The sequence below is a fragment of the Delphinus delphis genome, chromosome 17, assembly GCF_949987515.2.
Source record: "Delphinus delphis chromosome 17, mDelDel1.2, whole genome shotgun sequence".
NCBI classification, from domain to species: domain Eukaryota; kingdom Metazoa; phylum Chordata; class Mammalia; order Artiodactyla; family Delphinidae; genus Delphinus; species Delphinus delphis.
In genome coordinates this window covers 51,567,937-51,591,282 of record NC_082699.1, presented here as the reverse complement: position 1 = coordinate 51,591,282, position 23,346 = coordinate 51,567,937, and the positions used below count along the sequence as shown (strand labels likewise).

Sequence of the window (23,346 nt, the reverse complement as noted above, 5' to 3'; positions counted from 1 at the left end):
TAGATTGGCCTAATGGAAGCCTAAAGAGTACAAATTATCTGTAATTAAGCCTAGAAGTATGTCTGCTAATTATGGATCTGGCTATTGGCAGGAGGCACTAACCGGAAACAAAGATATCAAAGAAACTAACAATGTTTTTTTTTGTTTTAAGTTGTAGTGCCAAAATTGCTACCAGCCTGAATTAAAAGAGGTTGTGATTGTTTGAACAGTAAAACTACCCTTGAGCTCTCGACTTTTTTGACAGGATAAGGAAGCTGTTTGGCATCCAAAAACAGAAGTTTCTCCCAAACAGGATATTGGAAAAGGAAGGACTTCCCAGAAGGTGAAGTCAAGAGTCATGAAGAACAATAGACTATGAAGCTACCTCCAGGAGACAAAATTGAAGATTGGTTAAACACAGTTCCTTACACTCAGGTTAGCAGACTTTATATAACAATTTCTCCATGGGATTTCAGAACTTCTGTGAATCAGTGACTGCTGGGTTCTCACCTTCTTCCCCTTCCTAAATGAGAGTGTTTACTGTGGTTACACTATTTTATTATGGATGTGTAGGTATGTATTTTATCATGGGTGGGTACAAATAACAAGTCTTTTAGGTCATAGGACTTTGGCTCAGTAGAGCTACATTTGGGCATGATACAAACTCAAGATCCTGGATTTTAAGCTAGAGGTTTTGATTAGATCAGACCTTGGAGTATCTTTAGGATGGGGTGATTACATTTTTTTTACAGCAAGGAAGTGAACATTTGTGAACTTGTTCACAAGCAGGCTGTGGTAGATTACATTATGTCACAAATATTTATTCCCTCCATACCCTTGCCATGCTTCTCTGTGAGCACAGTCTATTTTCCTTTCCACTGACTTTGACCTGGGTCATATTACTTCCGTTGACAAATAGATTGTCTTAGAAGTTTTAAATGTGTTTGAAAATGTGCTTATACATTGTGCATGACTTGGTACCCAATCTTGATGTTTCCCTCCAAAATGAGAATAGCATGTCCAAGATACTAGCTTAATCCTTCAGCCTGGGCTATGGAATGAAAACATAATTGTCATGGAGCCAAGGTCTAGCTCAACCAAAGTCAGCTAAACCCAGAAAAGCCCTCACCCTCATGAACTTAGGCAATCAATACAAATTTGTTGTTATAACCCACAGAGATATTGGGATTGTTTGTTACAGCAAAAGCTGGCTAACACAAGTTTTGAATGAATTTGTTGTTGAAAATAAAGAAGGAAGAATTATATTGTCTATAAAAATGCTTGGTTTATGTAGAAAAACCATGTAAGAGTCTGAATGTACATAAATAAATGAACTCAATCAGAATTACTCACACGTGGAACTAATAGAGATACTATTAGGTTGACCAAAAGGTTCGTTCAGATTTTTCTGTAAGATGTTATGGAAAAACCCGAATGAACTTTTCGGCCAACCCAATAGTTGAGTTGCTTGGTTATTTGCTACTTGGACAGTAGTTTATTTATTTATTTATTTATTTTTGGGTGCGTTGGGTCCTCGTTGCTGCACACGGGCTTTCTCTAGTTGCAGCGAGCGGGGGCTACTTTTCCTTGCGGTGAGCAGGCTTCTCATTGTGGTGGCTTCTCTTGTTGCGGAGCACAGGCTCTAGGCACGCGGGCTTCAGTAGTTGTGGCATGCAGGCTCAGTAGTTGTGACTCACGGGCCCTAGACTATGGGCTCAGTAGCTGTGGCGCGCAGGCTTAGTTGTGCCGCGGCATATGGGATCTTCCCGGACCAGGGCTCGAACCCGTGTCCCCTGCATTGGCAGGAGGCTTCTTAATCACTTCACCACCAGGGAAGTCCTGGACGGTAGTTTTGAAGTCAAAAGTAGTGACCCTAGATTCAGAGGCCTAGAGGGGATTTTTTTTTTTTTTTTTTTTTTGCGGTACGCGGGCCTCTCACTGCTGTGGCCTCTCCCGCCGCGGAGCACAGGCTCCGGACGCGCAGGCCCAGCGGCCAAGGCTCACTGGCCCAGCCGCTCCGCGGCACGTGAGATTCTCCCAGACCGGGGCGCGAACCCACGTCCCCCGCATCGGCAGGTGGACTCCCAACCACTGCACCACCAGGGAAGCCCGTAGAGGGGATTTTGATAGGCTTTTTAGACATCTTCTTTTTAAAAAACTAATCAAGAGGTATCTATAGACCCAGAAGTCTGAAAGAAATTCCAGTATATATTAGAAGATGGGTCAGTGTTTCCAAGGATGTTGATATTTAAAGAAGAGCCTGCAGATTTAAAAAAGGGAATGCCAATGTTGAATGTTTAAGACACTGATTTTTAAATATTTATTTATTTATTTTTGGCTGCATTGGGTCTTTTTGCTGAGCACAGGCTTTCTCTAGTTGCAGAGAGCGGGGGCTACTCTTTGTTGCAGTGCAAGAGCTTCTCATTGCAGTGGCTTCTCTTGTTGCAGAGTACGGGCTCTAGGCCACATGGGCTTCAGTAGTTGTGGCTCGCGGGCTCTAGAGAGCAGGCTCAGTAGTTGTGGTGCACAGGCTTAGTTGCTCTGCGGCATGTGGGATCTTCCCAGACCAGGGATCGAACCCATGTCCCCTGCACTGGCAGGCCACTGCGCCACCAGGGAAGTCCCGAGACATTGATTGTTTAATGCCGTATATACATGCCAACTTGAGTAATGAGATTTTGTACCTGGAATGTAAAAATTATGTAGCTTGTTTTTGAATTTTCATCATCCTATAGTAGAGAGTACTTTTCAGATGGAAAAAAAAAAAAGACAAGGGAGTTTTACTTAGAAGTATGTTCTGAATGACATGTATGTGTCACTGAGAAAAGAACCAAATTGATGAATGTTGTGACAAAACCCCAGGGATTTAGGAGTTCACGACTTAATTAGAAGTTCCGCATGTAGAAGGAAGTATCTAAATAGGCTTACTTAAGAAGGTCTATCATCTGCCTACAGGACTGACTAACCCCTTTATTCATCTTTTTAAATGCTCTTGCAGCTGTGAGAGTTAGCATCATCAGTATAATTTTTAAATTCTAGAAAGATACTTTTACAAGAACTTGTCCCATCTCATGGATTGCTAGTTTTCTGAACTTTTAGATACTGTATCATATTCATAAAAATAACAGAAATGAAAAGATGTTTATATATATATATATATATATATATACCCACAAGTATCCTTCTTAAAGGAGAATTCATGTATTGAGTCGTTCATGAATCCATTATTTATTTATTTTTAACATCTTTATTGGGGTATAATTGCTTTACAATGGTGTGTTTGTTTCTGCTTTATAACAAAGTGAATCAGTTATACATATACATATGTTCCCATATCTCTTCCCTCTTGCGTCTCCCTCCCTACCACCCTCCCTATCCCACCCCTTCAGGCGGTCACAAAGCACCGAGCCGATATCCCTGTGCCATGCGGCTGCTTCCCACTAGATATCTACCTTACGTTTGTTAGTGTGTATATGTCCATGACTCTCTCTCTCCCTGTCACAGCTCACCCTTCCCCCTCCCCATATCCTCAAGTCCGTTCTCCAGTAGGTCTGTGTCTTTATTCCTGTCTTACCCCTAGGTTCTTCATTACATTTTTTTTCTTAAATTCCATATATATGTGTTAGCATATGGTATTTGTCTTTTTCTTTCTGAGTTACTTCACTCTGTATGAGAGACTCTAGGTCTATCCACCTCATTACAAATAGCTCAGTTTCGTTTCTTTTTATGGCTGAGTAATATTCCATTGTATATATGTGTCACATCTTCTTTATCCATTCATCCGATGATGGGCACTTAGGTTGTTTCCATCTCCGGGCTATTGTAAATAGAGCTGCAATGAACATTTTGGTACATGACTCTTTTTGAATTTTGGTTTTCTCAGGGTATATGCCCAGTAGTGGGATTGCTGGGTCATATGGTAGTTCTATTTGTAGTTTTTTAAGGAACCTCCATACTGTTCTCCATAGTGGCTGAACCAATTCACATTCTGACCAGCAGTGCAAGAGTGTTCCCTTTTCTCCACACCCTCTCCAGCATTTATTGTTTCTAGATTTTTTGACGATGGCCATTCTGACTGGTGTGAGATGATATCTCATTGTAGTTTTGATTTGTATTTCTCTAATGATTAATGATGTTGAGCATTCTTTCATGTGTTTGTTGGCAGTCTGTATATCTTCTTTGGAGAAATGTCTATTTAGCTCTTCTGCCCATTTTTGGATTGGGTTGTTTGTTTTTTTGTTATTGAGCTGCATGAGCTGCTTGTAAGTTTTGGAGATTAATCCTTTGTCAGTTGCTTCATTTGCAAATATTTTCTCCCATTCTGAGGGTTGTCTTTTGGTCTTGTTTATGGTTTCCTTTGCTGTGCAAAAGCTTTGAAGTTTCCTTAGGTCCCATTTGTTTATTTTTGTTTTTATTTCCATTACTCTAGGAGGTGGGTCAGAAAGGATCTTGCTGTGATTTATGTCATAGAGTGTTCTGCCTATGTTTTCCTCTAAGAATTTGATAGTTTCTGGCCTTACATTTAGGTCTTTAATCCATTTTGAGCTTATTTTTGTGTATGGTGTTAGGGAGTGATATAATCTCATACTTTTACATGTACCTGTCCAGTTTTCCCAGCACCACTTATTGAAGAGGCTGTCCTTTCTCCACTGTACATTCCTGCCACCTTTATCAAAGATAAGGTGTCCATATGTGCGTGGGTTTATCTCTGGGCTTCCTATCCTGTTCCATTGATCTATCTTTCTGTTTTTGTGCCAGTACCATACTGTCTTCATTACTGTAGCTTTGTAGTATAGTCTGAAGTCAGGGAGCCTGATTCCTCCAGCTCCTTTTTTCATTCTCAAGACTGCTTTGGCTATTCGGGGTCTTTTGTGTTTCCATACAAATTGTGAAAGTTTTTGTTCTAGTTCTGTGAAAAATGCCAGTGGTAGTTTGATAGTGATTGCATTGAATCTATAGATTGCTTTGGGTAGTAGAGTCATTTTCACAATGTTGATTCTTCCAATCCAAGAACATGGTATATCTCTCCATCTATTTGTATCATCTCTAATTTCTTTCATCAGTGTCTTATAATTTTCTGCATACAGGTCTTTTGTCTCCTTAGGTAGGTTTATTCCTAGATATTTTATTCTTTTTGTTGCAATGGTAAATGGGAGTGTTTTCTTGATTTCACTTTCAGAATTTTCATCATTAGTGTATAGGAATGCCAGAGATTTCTGTGCCTTGATTTTGTATCCTGCTACTTTACCAAATTCATTGATTAGCTCTAGTAGTTCTCTGGTACCATCTTTAGGATTCTCTATGTATAGTATCATGTCATCTGCAAACAGTGACAGCTTTACTTCTCCTTTTCCGATTTGGATTCCTTTTATTTCCTTTTCTTCTCTGATTGCTGTGGCTAAAACTTCCAAAACTATGTTGACTAAGAGTGGTGAGAGTGGGCAACCTTGTGTTGTTCCTGATCTTAGTGGAAATGCTTTCAGTTTTTCACCATTGAGGATGATGTTGGCTGTGGGTTTGTCATATATTGCCTTTATTATGTTGAGGAAAGTTCCCTCTATGCCTACTTTCTGCAGGGTTTTTATCATACATGGGTGTTGAATTTTGTCAAAAGCTTTCTCTGCATCTATTGAGATGATCATATGGTTTTTCTCCTTCAATTTGTTAATATGATTTATCACATTGATAGATTAGCGTATATTGAAGAATCCTTGCATTCCTGGAATAAACCCCACTTGATCCTGGTGTATGATCCTTTTAATGTGCTGTTGGATTCTGTTTGCTAGTATTTTGTTGAGGATTTTTGCATCTATGTTCATCAGTGATATTGGCCTGTAGTTTTCTTTGTTTGTGACATCCTTGTCTGGTTTTGGTATCAAGGTGATGGTGGCCTCGTAGAAGGAATTTGGGAGTGTTCCTCCCTCTGCTATATTTTGGAAGAGTTTGAGAAGGATAGGTGTTAGCTCTTCTCTAAATGTTTGATAGAATTCGCCTGTGAAGCCATCTGGTCCTGGGCTTTTGTTTGTTGGAAGATTTTTAATCACAGTTTCAATTTCAGTGCTTGTGATTGGTCTGTTCATATTTTCTATTTCTTCCTGATTCAGTCTTGGCAGGTTGTGCCTTTTTAAGAATTTGTCCATTTCTTCCAGGTTGTCCATTTTATTGGCATAGAGTTGCTTGTAGTAATCTCTCATGATCTTTTGTATTTCTGCAGTGTCAGTTGTTATTTCTCCTTTTTCATTTCTAGTTCTATTGATTTGAGTCTTCTGCCTTTTTTCCTTGATGAGTATCTTCTTAAAGGAGAATTGATATATTGAGTCGTTCATGAATCCATTATTGACTAAGCATTTACTGAGTACCTGCTACATGCCAACCTTTCTTTTTTTTTTTTTTTAATTGGAGTATAGTTGATTTACAATGTTGTTTTAGTTTCTGGTATACAACAAAGTGATTCAGTTTTATATATATATATATATATATATATATTTATATATATATATATATGTATATGTTTTTTCCATTATTTATTACAGGATATTTAATGTAGGTTCCTGTGCTATACAGTAGGACCTTGTTGTTTATCTATTTTATATATAGTAATGTGTATCTCCTAATCCCATACTCCTAATTTATCTCTCCCACACCCCCTTTCCCCTTGGTAACCATTAATTTATTTTCTATGTCTGTGAGTCTGTTTCTGTTTCATAAATAAGTTCATTTGTGTCTTATTTTAGATTCCACATATAAGTGATATCATATGGTATTTGTCTTTCTCTGTATGACTTCCTTCACTTATTATGATAATCTCTAAGTCCATCCATGTTGCTGCAAAAGGCGTTATTTCATTCTTTTTTATGGTTGAGTAGTATATACCACATCTTCTTTATCCATTCATCTGTGGATCGACATTTAGGTTGCTTCCATGCCTTGGCTATTGCAGTAGTGCTGCAGTGAACACTGGGGTGCATGTACATTTTCGAATTGTGGTTTTCTCCAGATATGTGCCCAGGAGTGGGATTGCTGGATCATACGGCATCTCTATTTTTAGTTTTTAAAGGAACCTCCATATTGTTTTCCATAATGGCTGCGCCAATTTACATTCCTACTAACAGTGTAGGTAGGTGTTCACTTTTCTCCACACCCTCTCCAGCATTTGTTATTTGTAGACTTTTTAATGATGGCCATTCTGACCAGTGTGAGGTGGAGCATGCCCACCTCTTGATCAACTGAGATGGAGTATAAAAGAAATGACCATCTACTCCAGGAGCTTATAATTTAACAAGTGTGTCAAGATTTATATGTATGAAATAATTAAGTAATAAACTCATGGTGATAAATGGTTTTTGTTTTAAAAACAATGGTTCAGGAAATAAATTCTTTGGACTGTTAGAGACTGGGATAAATAAAAGGAGGGCCAGGGCAGTTTCATAGAGGAGTGAGACAGATCAAAGAGAAGTCTGATCTTACGGTTGGGTGAGATTTGTTTAGGTGAGTTCTAACAGCAAGAATAAAGATGTAAACATAGGAAGCAGTAAAGAGAGTACAGCAGTATCTTAAGGAAACTAAATTACTGAGAGGCTTAGGGCTAAAGGAAATATGTTGTGTGCCATATTTATACTTGAAAATGTCTGCTTGCTTCACAGACAACAATGTTGCAAATGGAGACTATGACTGGCACAAGTAAGATGAGGGTAAGCATGCCTGTCAGGGTCCCGGGGCCTCTAGCTTCTTTGGCATCTTTTGCCAGCTCAGTAGGTATCCCAATTAGCTAAGAGAGAAGCATTTCTAGGACACAGAACTTTTCCTATGAAGAGTTAGAGTTAGTTCTAGTTGAGAAGTACCAGTTTGTGTGATCCCCATCGTATTAATGAAAATAACAAAACACCGTTCGTGAACATACATTGCCCATGTCTTCACTGAGCTGTTGCTGCTTGGAATGGGAGAAACTCTTTATTGTACTTGAATGGGGAATAAGTGCATAGCTACTAGTATTATTTCGTTCTGTAGAGAGCACAGTCAAGAGATTCCTTATGCCAAGTGATTTCAGCTTTTTTTTTTTTTTTTTTTTTGCGATACGCAGGCCTCTCACTGTTGTGGCCTCTCCTGTTGCGGAGCACAGGCTCCGGACACACAGGCTCAGCGGCCATGGCTCACGGGCCCAGCCGCTCCACGGCATGTGCGATCTTCCCGGACCGGGGCACGAACCCGTGTCCCCTGCATCGGCAGGCAGACTCTCAACCACTGCGCCACCAGGGAAGCCCGATCTCAGCTTTTTTGACTGTGGTCCTCAGTAAGAAATACATTTTAAATCACAATCCAATACACACATTCATAACTATGTCTATATTGATATACGTTAAACATACAAATTATTTTAAGACATTATATACTTTATGTTCATCTGGATAAGAATAGGCTGTGTTTACTGTTTACTGTAGTTGTGCTGTGAGAGGCTATAAATTTCCTTTAGTGTCTTGCTTTTGTCTCCCCTTTAGTCTTTGGGTTTTTCACAGAAACTTCTTTTTTTTTTTAAGATTTATTTATTTTATTTATTTTTGGCTGCGTTGGGTCTCAGTTGTGGCACTCAGGATCTTCCTTGAGGCGTGTGGGCTCTTTCGTTGTGGTTCGCAGTCTTCTCTCTAGTTACGGCATGAGGGTTTTCTCTTCTCTGGTTGTTTCACGCAGGCTCCAGAGCATGTGGGCTCTGTAGTTTGTAGCATGTGGGCTCCAGTTAAGGCGCTTGCGAGCTGAGTAGTTATGGCACATGGGCTTAGTTGCCCTGTGGCATGTAGGATCTTAGTTCCCTGACCAGGGATGGTACCCACATCCCCTGCATTGTAAGGCAGATTCTTTACCACTGGACCACCAGAAAAGTCCCGAGAGTTCTTAAATAGGATTTGAGCCTTGTAGTTCTTTTAGCTGTAATCTCCTGATATTATACAGGAATCCTATGGATGTTGTGGTAAGATGCAGGGGAGGGAAAGTATTCTATAGTTCTATGATTAGGTCTCAGTCTTTTAGTGAGCCTGGATTGGGTGTTGCCCTTCCTCCAGATCAGTTAGGCTTTTGTGAAATCCCAGTTAGGCTCTGGTCAAATAGTTTCCTTTAAGGGTAGACCTTGTTAAGAAGAACAGAGAGTTCTGGGTGTATTTCAAAATGGTTACTTTCCCCCTTTTCCTGCTGAAAGCACTAGGGGATTTGTCTCTCATCTACACAGTGAGAAGATGATAGAGCTCCTAGAGGTAAAGCTCAGAAAAGCCTGAGAATCCCTTTAAAATTGGGCCCTATGGAGTTTTTAACTCTCAAGTTTTGGGAGTTATAATTTTCAAACATTGAGGCACTTAGCAATTCATCAGTTACAGTTTAAAGAATTCCTACCAGTCCTGGCTCCTGCTGCTGGCTTCTGCTCCTGGGCTTCTGTTCCTGGTAGACTGTGATTCTCTGTATCTTCCTGTCTGTCTCTCAAGTTTGGGGAGTAACAATTTATCCTTTGGCCTCAGATCTCTGATATATCTAAGAATTGAAGACTGTCAGTTTGTTCAGCTTTTTTCTTGTGAGGATTGGAGTGGCAACTTCTAAGCTCTTTCAATACTTCATTATATACAATGAATACTATTTTTTCTGTTCTACTTAATTGTATCTCTTTTTAAAAATTGCTTGTTACAACCCACTAAACTGGGTTACTTTTATGGTTGTACAAGTTTTAAAGGAAACACAATTGAATTCTTCTATAACCTGAAAGGGGAAAAACTATGACTCCAGAAGCGATAAAAATGATGAAGTTGATCAGATAAAATTTAAAACGTGATAATAAAAACAGCCAGATTTTTAAAAAAATGATTAACTGGGGAAAAGTATATGTTACAGACAAAAGGCTAATGTCTCTAATATATATAAAAGCTTCTAAAACTAAAGGAAGAAGACAACCCTATAGTAAAATGGGCTAGAAATATGAGCAGAGCTCTTAGGAAAAAGAAATGCACGTGGATCTTAAACCTAAAAAATGGTTTCAACCACGTTCATAACAATAAAAGTATAATTTAGAACTTCACTGAGTTGCTATTTCTTTCTTATCAGTTTGGGAAAAATCCAAAAGTTTGACAGCATACTCTGTAGATGAGGCTGTGAAGATATAGGCACCCTAATACATTGTTATAGAAATACAAGATGTTGTAACTCCTATAGAGAGAGGAATTGGTCAATATATATCAAAATTATACAAATGCTTACCCTTTAACCTAGCAATCCATTCCTAGGAATTCACCACAAAGATACATTGGGAAAAGTACAAAAAGGTAGGTTTACAAGGAATTCATTGAAGTACTATTTGTAAAAACAAAAACTGGAAACAACCCAAGTGTCTATTAATAGGGGATGGGTTAAATAAAACCGTGCTATATCGATACAATGGCATACTTTGCAGCTGTAAGAAGGAATGAGTAATAGCTATAAATACAACTATAGCATGATCTCTGAGATATACTCTATGATATGAAGTTTAAAAAGGAGTGTTTATAGTATACTGCCATTTATCTATAAAAGTGGGAAATAACATTCCCTTATATTAAAAATAAAGGAAAAAACAACAAATGCTGGACAGGATATAAAGCAACAGGAACTCATTCATTGCTGGTGGGAATGTAAAATGGTACAGCCATATTGGAAGACAGTTTGGTAGTTTCTTACAAAACTAAACATACTCTTACTGTATGATCCAGCAATCACAGTTCTTGGTATTTACCCAAATAAGTTGAAAATTTATGTCCACACAAAAACCTGCACACAAATATTTATATCAGCTTTATTCATGATTGGCAAAACTTAGAAGCAACCAAGATGTCTTTCAGCAGGTGTAATGATTTGAATGTATCTTCCTTCAATTAATTTATATGTTGAAACCTAACCACCAAGGTGATGGTATTAGGAGGCAGAGCCTTTGGGGAGTGATTAGGTCATGGGGGCAGAGCCATCATGAATGGGATCAGTGCCCTTACAAAAGAGCCTGAGAAAGCTCCCTTGCTCCTTCTACCATGTGAGGTTACATTGGGAAGTCAGCAGTCTGCAACCCAGAAGAGGGTCTTCACCAGAACCCAACCATGCTGGTACCCAATCTTGGACTTCCAGCCTCCAGAATGATGAGAAATAAATTTCTCTTATTTATAAGCCACTCAGTCTGTGGTATTTTGTTATAGCATTTCTAATGGACTATGAAATGTAGGTAGATGGATAATCTGTGATGCATCCACACAATGGAATTTTATTCAGTATTAGAAAGAAATGAGCTATCAAGCCATGATAAGTCATGGAAGAAACTTAAATGCATATTACTAAGTGAAAGGAGCTAATCTGAAAAGACTACACACTGTATGATTCCAACTATATGACATCCTGGAAAAAGAAAAACTATGGAGATAATAAAAAGATCAGTGGTTGTCAGCCATTAGAGAGGAGGGAAGGATGAGTAGGTGGAGCACACAGGATTTTTAGGGCAGTGAAACCCTTTGAATAATACTATAATTGGGGATATATGTCATTATATATTTTTCAAAACCCACAGAATATACCAATAGTGAACCCTAATGTAAACTATGGACTTTGAGTGACAGTGATATGTCCATGTGTCCCTGTAGGTTCACTGATTGTAATAAATGTACCATCTGGTGCAGGATTTTGATAGTGGGGGAGGCTGTGTGTATGTGGGGGTAGGGGGTATGTAGAGAATCTCTATACCTTCTCAATTTTGCTGTGAACCTAAAACGTCTCTAAAAAATAAAGTATATTTATTTATTTTTTAATAAAGAAAACAAACCATACAAATGGTTGCCAACAAGAGAAAAAAGAGAATAGGCTGCAGGACACAGAAATAGAAGTTGAATTTTTTAAAAAATTTCTTGTTATATAGAGTTGACTTTGGAATTATGTAAGTATTTTACATAATCATAAGAAAAAATAAAGTTGGAGTGGGACTCAGTTTCTAAAAGTAAAAAGTGAAGTGAAAGAAACAAATGAACCTAACTTATATCCACTTTAATTCTATAAACATAGAGGAACAATTCTAACTGATTTAAAACACAGTAATTTGACTTTATATCCCTAGTGTAGGATAACCTAAGGATAAAGAAACTGCAAATAAAAGAATCTTGCTTTGTTTTTAGTAATCATTATACTTGTGGTAGTGTTTATGTTAATATTCTGAGACTATGTGTAGTACAGAAAAGCAAATGAGTAAGTTGAATTCACTGAGAACTGAGATTTTTTTGGCATAGGAGAAGACACAAGTATAAACTACATGAAGTTAAGGCAAATCTCTCTAGCCTAGTACCTAAATTGGAAGTATTAATATAGACTCATCTTATCTTTTTAAAAATGCACACTTTCTAATTGTGTCTACTAAAAAGTTCTAGAAATAATGAACCTAGTATCAATGAGTACTCTTAAAACACAGACTGTGTTCTCTAAATACCATTTCCCACTAAAAAGAGTTAGTGATTCTTAGACAGATGGCTGATTCCAGTGCCATAACAGGAAATGTACTGAGGATCTTTGAACATTTTGTTAACCAGAAAGCAAGAAAATTATCAAAAACTACTGGGGTCTTGTCAAAAAGATAAGTGCAATGGATTGATACAAATCCAATATATTTAAATTTATAAGTTCAAAATGATACTTTTAAAAAACTTTATTGGGGCTTCCCTGGTGGCACAGTGGTTGCGAATCCGCCTGCTGATGCAGGGGGCGCGGGTTCGTGCCCCGGTCCGGGAAGATCCCACATGCCGCGGAGCGGCTGGGCTCATGAGCCATGGACCCTGAGCCTGCGCGTCCTGAGCCTGTGCTCCGCAACGGGAGAGGCCACGACAGTGAGAGGCCCGTGTACCGCAAAAAAAAAAAAAAAAAAAAAAAAAAAAAAAACTTTATTGATTGTCAATATCTTTTAAATGGACTATACATCAGGGAAAGCAAATAATTGATGTCAAGAAGTTTTACTTTACGGAAGTATACCAGCTAATAAACAAAAAAGGAATGGTGGAATTATAATATCACTATTTACAGTCCCTAATAATTTAATAGATCTAGGCAATAATCACAGTGGCTGCTAACATCACTGAAGGTGAGACAAACAGATATTATGTAATTCCTGGGGAAGTACAGAACATCACCCAAGAAGAATTCTTGCTAAAAAATCAAGCCCATCTGTCAACACCTCTAAATCTAACTATCAATTTATAGGAAATAATGGGGATGGATGAACACATTAAATGACACCATGAGAATACAAGCAGAATGCGGGGAGTAGCGACTCCACAGAAAAAACCAACTACTGGCTTTCTTCAGTAACCATACTGAAGAGAAAGAGAGAGGGAGAGAGAAGAGAGAGAGAAGGAAAGAGGGAGGGAGAGAGATAGGGAAAAAGAAAAATTGCAAGTAATAAAAGAGATGGAAAAGAAACCTATATATAAAAAGAAAATAAAAAGATATAACAACTAGTTACAATGTATAGACATCACCTGGATCTTAATTCAAATAATAAACCATTAAAAAAAACACTCCAAGAGATAACTGGAAATATTTCAACATTGTCTGGATATTTATGATATTAAAAAATTCATTTGCTGAGGTAATGATATTGTGGTTATAGTTGAAAAAAAAAGTATACGTACATATACAAATACATACACTCAGAAATAGTCACAGATTAAATTATACGGTGTCCAGAATTTGCCTAAGTATTTTAGAGGTGGGGTGGTGAAGAGTATGGGTATAGAGAGGAAGCAGTACTGGCTGTGAGTTGATAACTGCTGAATTGTTGAACTGGGTGATGCATGCTCTCCCATTTATACTCACAGGATTTTAATTTATGAAGGCGAATCATTGCCAACACAGAGCTAATGCCATTGAAAGAAGATTTTTATTACTTACATTTTCTAAGAGGAGGGGCACACTGTGCTACACAAGAGAAGCATCAGGTGGTCAGAAGACAGAAGACAGGAACAAGGGGAAGAGCCTGTAGTGGGGTTTACATGAGGAAGGCGAGGGAGGGTAGGGTAAACAGCTTGGGATTGGCCAGTTTGAATAATTCTGGCAGGCTTTGTACTATAGGGATGGTGTCTAGTTACTTGATAGCTGGCCCTGGGATGATTTAGGGCAGGAGAAATACTGGCTTCATATGTGAGAGTTAGATAAGGAGGTGGTTGGCTTGTGTATGAGAAGGGGCTCCCAAGTAAATTATTTACTATCTTTAGGAATTAGCTAGCTCTGGAAGGGGCAGTCTGTCCCCAGGTCTGTAAGACCCCCAAATGCCAGCATATCAATACAGAAAAGAAAATATAGTTAAAGTAATTGGCCCCATGGTGAACAGATGCCAATAGACAAATACAGAATCTAAGAAAATACATACATGGGGTACATTACATTGCTTTCTCTATAATTATATATGTTTAAAATTTTTCTTAAAAAATTTGACTTAAAAAAAAAAAAAAACTAGAAAGGGGACTTCCCCAGCGGTCCAGTGGTTAAGACTCCGCACTTCCACTGCAGGGGGAATGGGTTTGATCCCTGGTCGGGGAACTAAGATCCCACATGCCATGCAGTGCAGCCAAAAAAAATTAATTAATTAATTAAAAAAAATAAAAGAACTAGAACATGATAGTGTAAACAGGTTTTTTTTTTCCAAAGAGAGCTACAACAATATCACTCATTTCACATGTTCTTTAGCAATGTGGCCTTGCTACTTTCCTATCAGGAGGTAGAGTCTATTTCCTCTACCATTGAATTTGGACTAGCCTTGGTACCTATTATGACCAATGGGAGATGTAATGCTTTGACTTCTGAGCCTGGGCCTCAAAAGTTATACATCTTCTATCTTTGCTTCTTATAATGCATCTTCTGGGAATTCAGCCATTATGCTGTGAGGAAGCCCAAGCAGCCACATGGAGAGACCTATGTGGAGAAATACCAAGGTCCCTGACTACAACCTCAGCTGAGTCCCCAGTCAGGAGCCAGAAATAACTTGCTAGACATGTGAGTGAGACCATATTAGACCTTTAGTCATTTCAGCACCCGCACTGACAACAAGACCCCTGACAAAGAAGAGAACCTATTTAGCCAGTCACTGCTCGAATTCCTGATGCATAGAATCATGAATAAATAAACCATTTTTGTTTTAAGCAATTAAGTTTGAGGTACTGTGTTACATAGTGATGAATAACTGGTTTAAAAATATAAGGACATCTTGCAGAGGTCATTACTTGCTTATGAGAAGAAAATAAAGAACTATAATATGGATGTGATCTTTAAGGAAATGAATAAAAATAAAGGTGAATTTAATTTAAACACCAAAAAAATTGATTTCATGATCCATGAAATTAAAAAAAAATACTGCCTGAAGTAATGCAAGGCAGATGGTCAGTAAGTGGTTCAGAGCTGGAAATATCTTTACATTTTTAGAACAGTGAGGTCTACTTAGCTGGAATAAATAACAAAATTAGAAAAGTAGCAAGGAACTAGATGGGGGAAGGTCAATAGAGGCATTAACCTTAAATGTCTCAGTTAATAGTGCAGACTTTATTCAAGAGGCAACAGGAAGTTGGCTGAAGATTCTGAGCAGGACAGTGACATGATTTAATCAGTATATTAACAAAATTATTGAATAGTTGTTTTAGAATGGATTGGTTTAAGAAAAAACTCGACACAGCAGGGCCAGTTAGGATGATTTCCAGATATGAGGTTATGAGAATTTAGACTACAGAGATATTAAGTACATACAAATTCAAGAAACAATCTAATAAATAATTAAGAGATGACTGAAAGGGTAAAGGAAATGAAGAAGGAAAATCCAGACATGATGCTGAGATTTTGAGTTGGGATGAATGAGAAAACTGTGGTGACACTGTTAGAAAAAAATTGAAAAGAGATATTGGGTTGAAAGATGAAGAAAATGTGGTTCTAGACCTACTGAGTTAGTAGAATATCCAAGTAGAAATACTTCATGCCCAGTTTCTGGCACAAAACTGAATTAAGGTGTGACATTATCAATCACAATATTAATCAGTATTTCCCAAAATGTGTTTCTCAAATTCCCCATTCAAAGCGTTTGAGACCAAATAAATTGGGAAAATGTTTGCTCCTTCTTGGATATCCATAGTGCACATTACGGTAATGAACACTCAAAATGATCCTTCTGTAAGGAAACCTATATAATTTTGCTAAAGCAAAGCATTCCAAACTGTGGTCAACCTTTGACATACTTTATATCATGACATACTTGGAAAATGCAAGAGGAGACTCATCAAGAATAAACCTATTAGCTAAAGTCAGAACACAGAGTCAGTCAAAAATGGAAAAGAAGATTGAGAGCGATGGCCAGGGGGTTAAGAACTGAACTATGACAGAGGAGAGGCTGGAGAAGGGACTGTCTGACAAATGGAAGATGATCGTGGAAGTTCAGTGCCAGAGAAGATCACAGGAGCCAACCTTTACGTGGGTTTCAGAAGGACAAGGTGGTCATGTGCTGCAGAAATGTTAAGAAGGCCAAAGCCAAAAAAAGAGGATTAGAAAAGGTAATTGGATTTAGTAAGAGGTCAGTTGTCAACCTTGAAAGAGTTTTGATGGAATGGTTTGAAGGAAAATGTATAATAGAGGCCAAAGAAGAAGTATGTTGTGAGGGAAATGAATATGAATAATAGATAATGATTGAAAGGAGAAGAGTGACTCCATGAGTTGTCTGTGTCAGTTGAAAAATTACCAATAGTAAGAAATCTGTGCCCATGCAAAGGCTGATGAGAATATGCCAATGAGGCAGTCCAGGAATGATGCTGGAGAGTGGGAATAATTTATCTGGGGAGTAAGGAACATTTTTAGGGTAATGCCAAAAGAGGGCTGAATAGATGAAATGAAAGAGAAGAACTACTAAGGGTCAGAATTGTTGGGTAAAGGAGGCAGATAACAAGGGAGAAGGCTGTACTCAGAGAAAGAAAACCAAATGCATGCCCCCTTGGAAGAGGAGCAATGCCAGGCTATGTTAAGGACAATAAAATCTGGGAGACTGAGAAAGTCATTTAGGTAAATGTTGAATATAAAATGGAAAGGAATATAAATGTATATTCTTTAATAAAACATTTTCTTTAGTACATATAAGAGGAAAAGTTTGGAAAGGATGGTATGATCTGTCCCCTTATTGTTTACTTATTAGTTTATTTCAGTTGCTTATTAAAGATAAGTCCTTCCCATTGAACTCTAAGTTCTGTAAGGCAGACCTTGGTCTGTCTTATATGTTTTTGGGCCACTTATGTCTAATAGTGCCTGGCACATAACAGGTGATTGGTAGATATTAGTTCAGAATTTATAAGGTGTGCCTTGGTCCAGGAGACAGAGTGGAAGTGTGGGGTACAAATGATAGCAATCAATATTTGATTATAACAGAAGAGGAAGTCTAGGTCTGTGAGTGGGGAAACTTGCCTAATTAATAAACATTTTTGAATTGTGAAGCTGGGCATTACCTCTCAGATCATCTGATCTTGATTTCTGTTTCTAAGGAAGGCTCATTTAATTTCCTAGTCTTAAGAAGCAAACTCAACCAAGAAAGATTCATAACACCAAAAGAAAAGCCTATTTTTTATTTCATCATCTGGGTTTTTACCGTTACCCAAATACAAAGAATATGAATATATTTTCCCCCTTCACAGGTCATTTCCATTTCCTACTAGTTGCTGCATCATCAGTCTTTTCAAGTCATCAATCCAATAGTGCGTGATCTCTCACCCTCCACTCCCAATGTCAGCTCCAGATACACCCAAAAATACAAGGCCACTGTGAGAATTTTAAGCTTTTTTTTTTGAGAATTTTAAGCTTTAAAACACCTGATGAACATGAAATGTGGTAGAGAGCAGAGACATTTATGTAACACTTTTCAGTTGTACCAATAGGTCTTACTGTTTCTGACTTAAGAGGTTGACTCTTTTAAGACCAACAAATCATGTAGGACAAAGCATCAACTTTGGGTCAATGATTCAGACTTAGTTTTGAATCCCCAAACCACTGACTTGCTTGCTAATGACTCTAGTTAAATTATTCAACTATATGCAGTGGGGATGATAATAACTTATAGTTTCGGGTTGTTTAGAAAGTTGCAGATAACATCTGTAATGTACCTGGTACAAAGCAGACACTCAGTAGAGAAAAGCTACAAAAGTTTTTATCCAGATTCTCTGTTTAGATAGCCAAAATACCACAATTAGGGCCACAGTAAAACACCGTTAAGTCTCTGGCCATGGCAAATGAAAAAGTGCAAATGAAGATGAGTCTAAATACAGAAAACTATTTGAAAATCTGTTTATGAAACAGTTAGATCTCACATCCCTCACTCCACTGTAAACTGCATGACAACTGCAGTCTTCATCTTTAGTAGAGGACTGAACGTATTTCTCTGGAAAGAGTAAAACAGAAGGTCTCTGGAGCAGGTGATACCAGAGATACTAGTATCCCTAATATCACACTAAAAATATGGAGATTAAATCAATGTTTACATACCAAATGTAGAGCTATCCTTCCTTCTTCCCTCATTCAGATCCCAGAACTCTGAAAGACAGGTCTCTATCCTGCAGGCAAGGGATTGGAATTTTCTTTGGGCAAAGTGACCAGCCCAAAAGAAGAGACTAAAGACGCTGAACATCAGAAATTTAGTGAAAAGGCTAGACCACCAGTAGTGAGGTCCACAATTGACAAGCACCATCCAAACACTCACACTTGGTCTGGTTTTCAATGCCCCCTTTTAAAAAAAAAAACCAAAGCAACTAAGGATTACCAGACAAACAAACAAACAAACAGCATAGAAGAAAAGTTCTCTTTAAAAAATCATCATAAGATGATGAATATTATAACCATGAGGCAAGGTCAGTATGCTATTAAAAAAGGTGGGGGAGCATTCATAATTTTTCTTAAAGAGCTTTTAGAATTTAAAAAAGATGCTAGCAGAAATTTTAAAAAAAATAGAAAGGCTGGAAAATAAAAATACAGAAACTTTTCAGATAATAGAGTAAAAAGACAGAAAATAGGAGAGAAAAGATAAGTAATTTAAGAAGTCCAATACCCAAATAAAAAATTTTCCAAAGAGAGAAAATGGAAAATACAGTAGAAGAAATCAACAAAGCATAATCCAAAATAATTTCCCATAACTGAAGGATATGAATTTACAGATGCAGAGGGCCTGCTGGATGTACAATGCCTTAGCACACTGGAAAAAACAGATCCATACTAATGTCTATTATCATGCATTTTCTGAACACTGGGAGCAGGAGAAAATTCCACTCATTTTCAAAGAGAAGGTACCTAGAAGAGTCAGGTATCAGAATGGCTTTGGACTTCTCAACAGCAGCCCTGGAATCTAGAAAACACTGAAGCAATGACTTTAAAATACTGAGATTGCTAATCTAAGTATTTAGACAAACTAGTAGTTTGACATACTAGTAGTATGACAAACTACCAATCAACTGTGAGGGAAACTAAGTATATTTCAGACATCTAAACTCTCCAAAATTGATCTTCTATGAACCCTTCAGTAAATTGTTAGAGGTTACATTTCACTAAATGAGAGCATAAACCAAGAAAGAAAAGATATAGGATATTAGGAAAGAAAAGATACAGGCTATAGAAAAAATATAGAATATTGGAAAAAGTCAAACTAATCTAGGAAAGATTTCTTTAAGAAAGATGAAATTGGTAGAATACTTAATATGTGTGGATGTATTTAGAGGGATATAAACAACTAAAAGTGATTGAAATTGAATTATATATTTGAGTATACATATATATTAACCAAAGGATTATGTATATAAAATCACTAATCAAAGAAAAAAAAGACAATGAACTCTAATGAAAGGAAAGTAAAATTAATCCTATATATTATGTGGCTCAGCAGGAAATGTTGTTTACCTAGGTATAACAATGCAAACCTTGAATGTTAATCTAACTTAACATGATGTAACTATATTGGAGGAAGAGAGCACAGGGAGCAAATATATAGGTGGGGGAATAGAGATACAGGCAGTAGGGTGAATGGTTTTATTTATTTATTTATTTTTTCCAGTTACCTTGGAGTTTATTTAAACTAAGAGAAAAAGGTCATAATGTTTTCATGCAATACATACTTCATTCTTTAAATAACAATTGTGAAAAATAACAGAAAGAATTAAGGAATGCTGTATTTGTGATCCATGCAAAACACCAACATTTTGGGTTATACATAATTTAAAGAAATGTCCCAAACACTTTTCAAAATACTGTAGTAGCCAATAGATAGAGGCATGCCTTAGGTGGCCATAGGAATGCAGTTTAGAAAATAAAGAAAAAAATCACACTGTAACCTACTCAATTTCTTCAAAATCACTGAGCAAGAAAAGCAACAATGAACTTCCATACCGCCTTTACATAACTTCTTTACAGTACCTTGACTTAAATCCAAGAGCGAAAGTTGACTCTCCTCTATTTTTGGTAAACAACTGCATGGTAAACTTAGACAACTTTTTCCCGGGATTTTACCTGGGAGTGGCCTTTTAAATTTTTTACTTAAAAGAGGGCAGGTTTGGCACTTTTATGCTGATGTCACAAATGTTAATATTTCTTGGGATCTCAGGAAGATTCATATTCTTTACAGCTGATACAGCACTGGCTGGAGCTCCCGCTAAGCCAGCCTCAGATTTCTCTAGTTTATTTTGTGCATCAATTTGTTTAACAGTCTCATTCATGTTGGTCTCCAATACCATTCCCCCCACATCACCATGTCTGCAAGAATATTGTGAACCTTGTCTACATGGAAAATCCAGTTCACAGACGTTTTCAAAACACTTGTCTAATGTTTCCACAAATACTTGAATAGATCTAAAATGCCAAGTTCACTTTCTGAAGAATCCACACAGAAGACAAAATATAATGTTGCATAATGTCTATAAATCAGTTTGTTGTCAGATCCTGCAATTAATAATCCTTCTTCTAGGAAATTACAGCATTTTCATCTCTCTTAGATACCAAATGGAATGTCTCCCTGATGATTTGCTGTTGTGTATCTTCACTGTAGGGCTGGTAGAACTTGGAGAGCCGCGGCTTCCCTTGTTTGTTAAGGATGAGGATCGCCTTGATCATGGCTGAGCAGGGCCGACCGGGTGGGAGCTGGGGGCCAGGGTGGGGGCAGGCGCGCGCGAGCCTCGCCTCGGGATCTCGCTGGCGATCCTTCCCCACCGGGTGAACGGTTTTAAACAAAAACATATGCTAAATACTCATCTGGACAGAGATCACACGAGATAAAATCTACACGATGTAGCGATAAAACCAAGTTATTTAGAACTATTCAGGTAAATTTTAAATACTGAAAAGAAATAAAATGATTGCTTCTGGGAATTAGAAAATAGAGGAGCAGTAAGGGAGAGGAAAGTGTTGCTTCAAAGAATCACTTAACTCTTTAAGTTTACTATGTGCATGCGTATCTTATATAAAAATTTTAAATATAAAGAAATTAAGAACGGAAAAAGAAACAGCTAGCTAGCTAGCTTAAGATTCTTCAAAATTATAATTTTGATATTGTCTATGGCCACACCACCCTGAATGTGCCCAATCTTGTCTAATAATTTTGATGTTATCCTCTTCTCTGATGAAAAGCAAGAGGAAGGCAGTTGGCTTTTACAAAGAGCTTACCATTTTGAACAAATGATGTAAATGGTACTCTAAAGCGAGGTGAAGAATGAACGTATAGATGCATTGAAATTGTCTGCATCTGTGTGTGGAGAGGGAGGGCAAAAGCCCTAGGGACATGGACTGTCTAACTAAAAGTGTAATATTCCTATCAGTAGTTCCTGATGAAATAGATTAAAAAGATAGACACAAAGTGAGGTAATATTTAATAATTTACAGGGTTCCTAGAAACATTGTTCAATATTAATTTTTAAGTCTACACTGCCACATATTTCCTTGATATTTAGCTTGAATTGAGTTGAATCCAGTGAGATGTCAAATATGTGAGTCCCATTATTTTGTTTGGTCACACATTGATAAGACAGTATTTCTGTACAAATTTGTTTACAAATTTTGTGATATTATTATGATTTTCCTTAAAATCAAGCAAGTTGTAAAAAATGATTTATAGATGTTTATAATAGAGCTTCCTACTAAAGACAGCACTTGGCTTTTCTGGCATATTTTTCAAAACTTTAATGATTAAATAGTTCTTAAAAATGAAATATATATATATATATATCCCAATTCTCAATAAAAAAGTAGAAAATATTTATATATGATACCCTCAATTCACAATAAAAAAGAAAATATTTCATTTTTAGGAACTATATATATATAAAATCATTTTAAGAAGTTATCAAACACCATTCACATTTATCATTTAAAAAGAATGATTATTTTGCCTACTGTAGCCTTAAAAGATCCAGGGGGAAAATACAAAAAATGTTCTTATATTTTGGCAATTTTCTTACTTAAGTAAGGTGTTACTTATATTGGTGGTGTGATATATTGATTAATAAGATATTAAAAAATCTTTTTTTAAAAAAATTTAGAGTTCTTTTGAAATTCAGAGAACTTCACAATAATTTGTCTATGTTATATATGTGTGTGTGTATGTATATAGACTCTGATTAGAATTGTCTTTTGATGTTAGTTAGTTCATTCTTAGCTTTTGTTCAGATAGGAAATTGAAGAACAGAATGGTTTAATGGCTCCCTAATTCTAATATGACACAGCTGATTGGTGAAAAAGCAGTGGTCTCCTGATCCTCCATCCCATTCTACTTCTATGACACCAGTAGTAAAGGAGATCCAATTTTTGATAATTATGAATATAAATGAAGAATTTAAGAAGCATGATCTAGTTATGATGATGAGAACAGAAAGGAAAAATAAAAGACTTACAAATTATTTGATCAGATTTGGGAGAGAAAAGATTCATTGAGGAAATGGGAAAAGTTTGGTAAACTTTGTAAAGGTTGGAAATATATTCCCATCAGATTTCCTATATATATATATTTAATTATAAATAGAGTAGTATCTATAAAAATAGCGCTCCTCACTCTTCAGTCTGTGCAGCATGGGAAGACAGAACTGTAAAAGAAAGCCACAATCCTACTGGTCTAAGAATTTAGAGAACTGAGTTTGGGACTGCCTGAACAACTAAAAATTTAGGGGGAAATCCCCAAAAGGAAGGAGCTTCTGGGTGAGAAGACACAAAATCTGTATCTAAGCTCCCCTCAAAACGTTGGCTTACTGCCTCAACTATGAACGTGCCAGTGAGAATCTAAGGAACCTAGCTGAAAGTAACATCTGGGGAAGGCTCCAAGAACTAAGCAGAGATTTTAGCTGCTATCTACCACAGGTA

At 37.1% G+C, this 23,346-nt stretch overlaps 1 pseudogene; it reads right to left on the bottom strand.

Annotated features, from left to right (window-relative positions):
• Positions 1-20,534: 20,534 nt before the first annotated feature.
• LOC132440280 (AP-3 complex subunit sigma-1 pseudogene) lies at positions 20,535-21,111 on the bottom strand (annotated as a pseudogene).
• Positions 21,112-23,346: the final 2,235 nt, after the last annotated feature.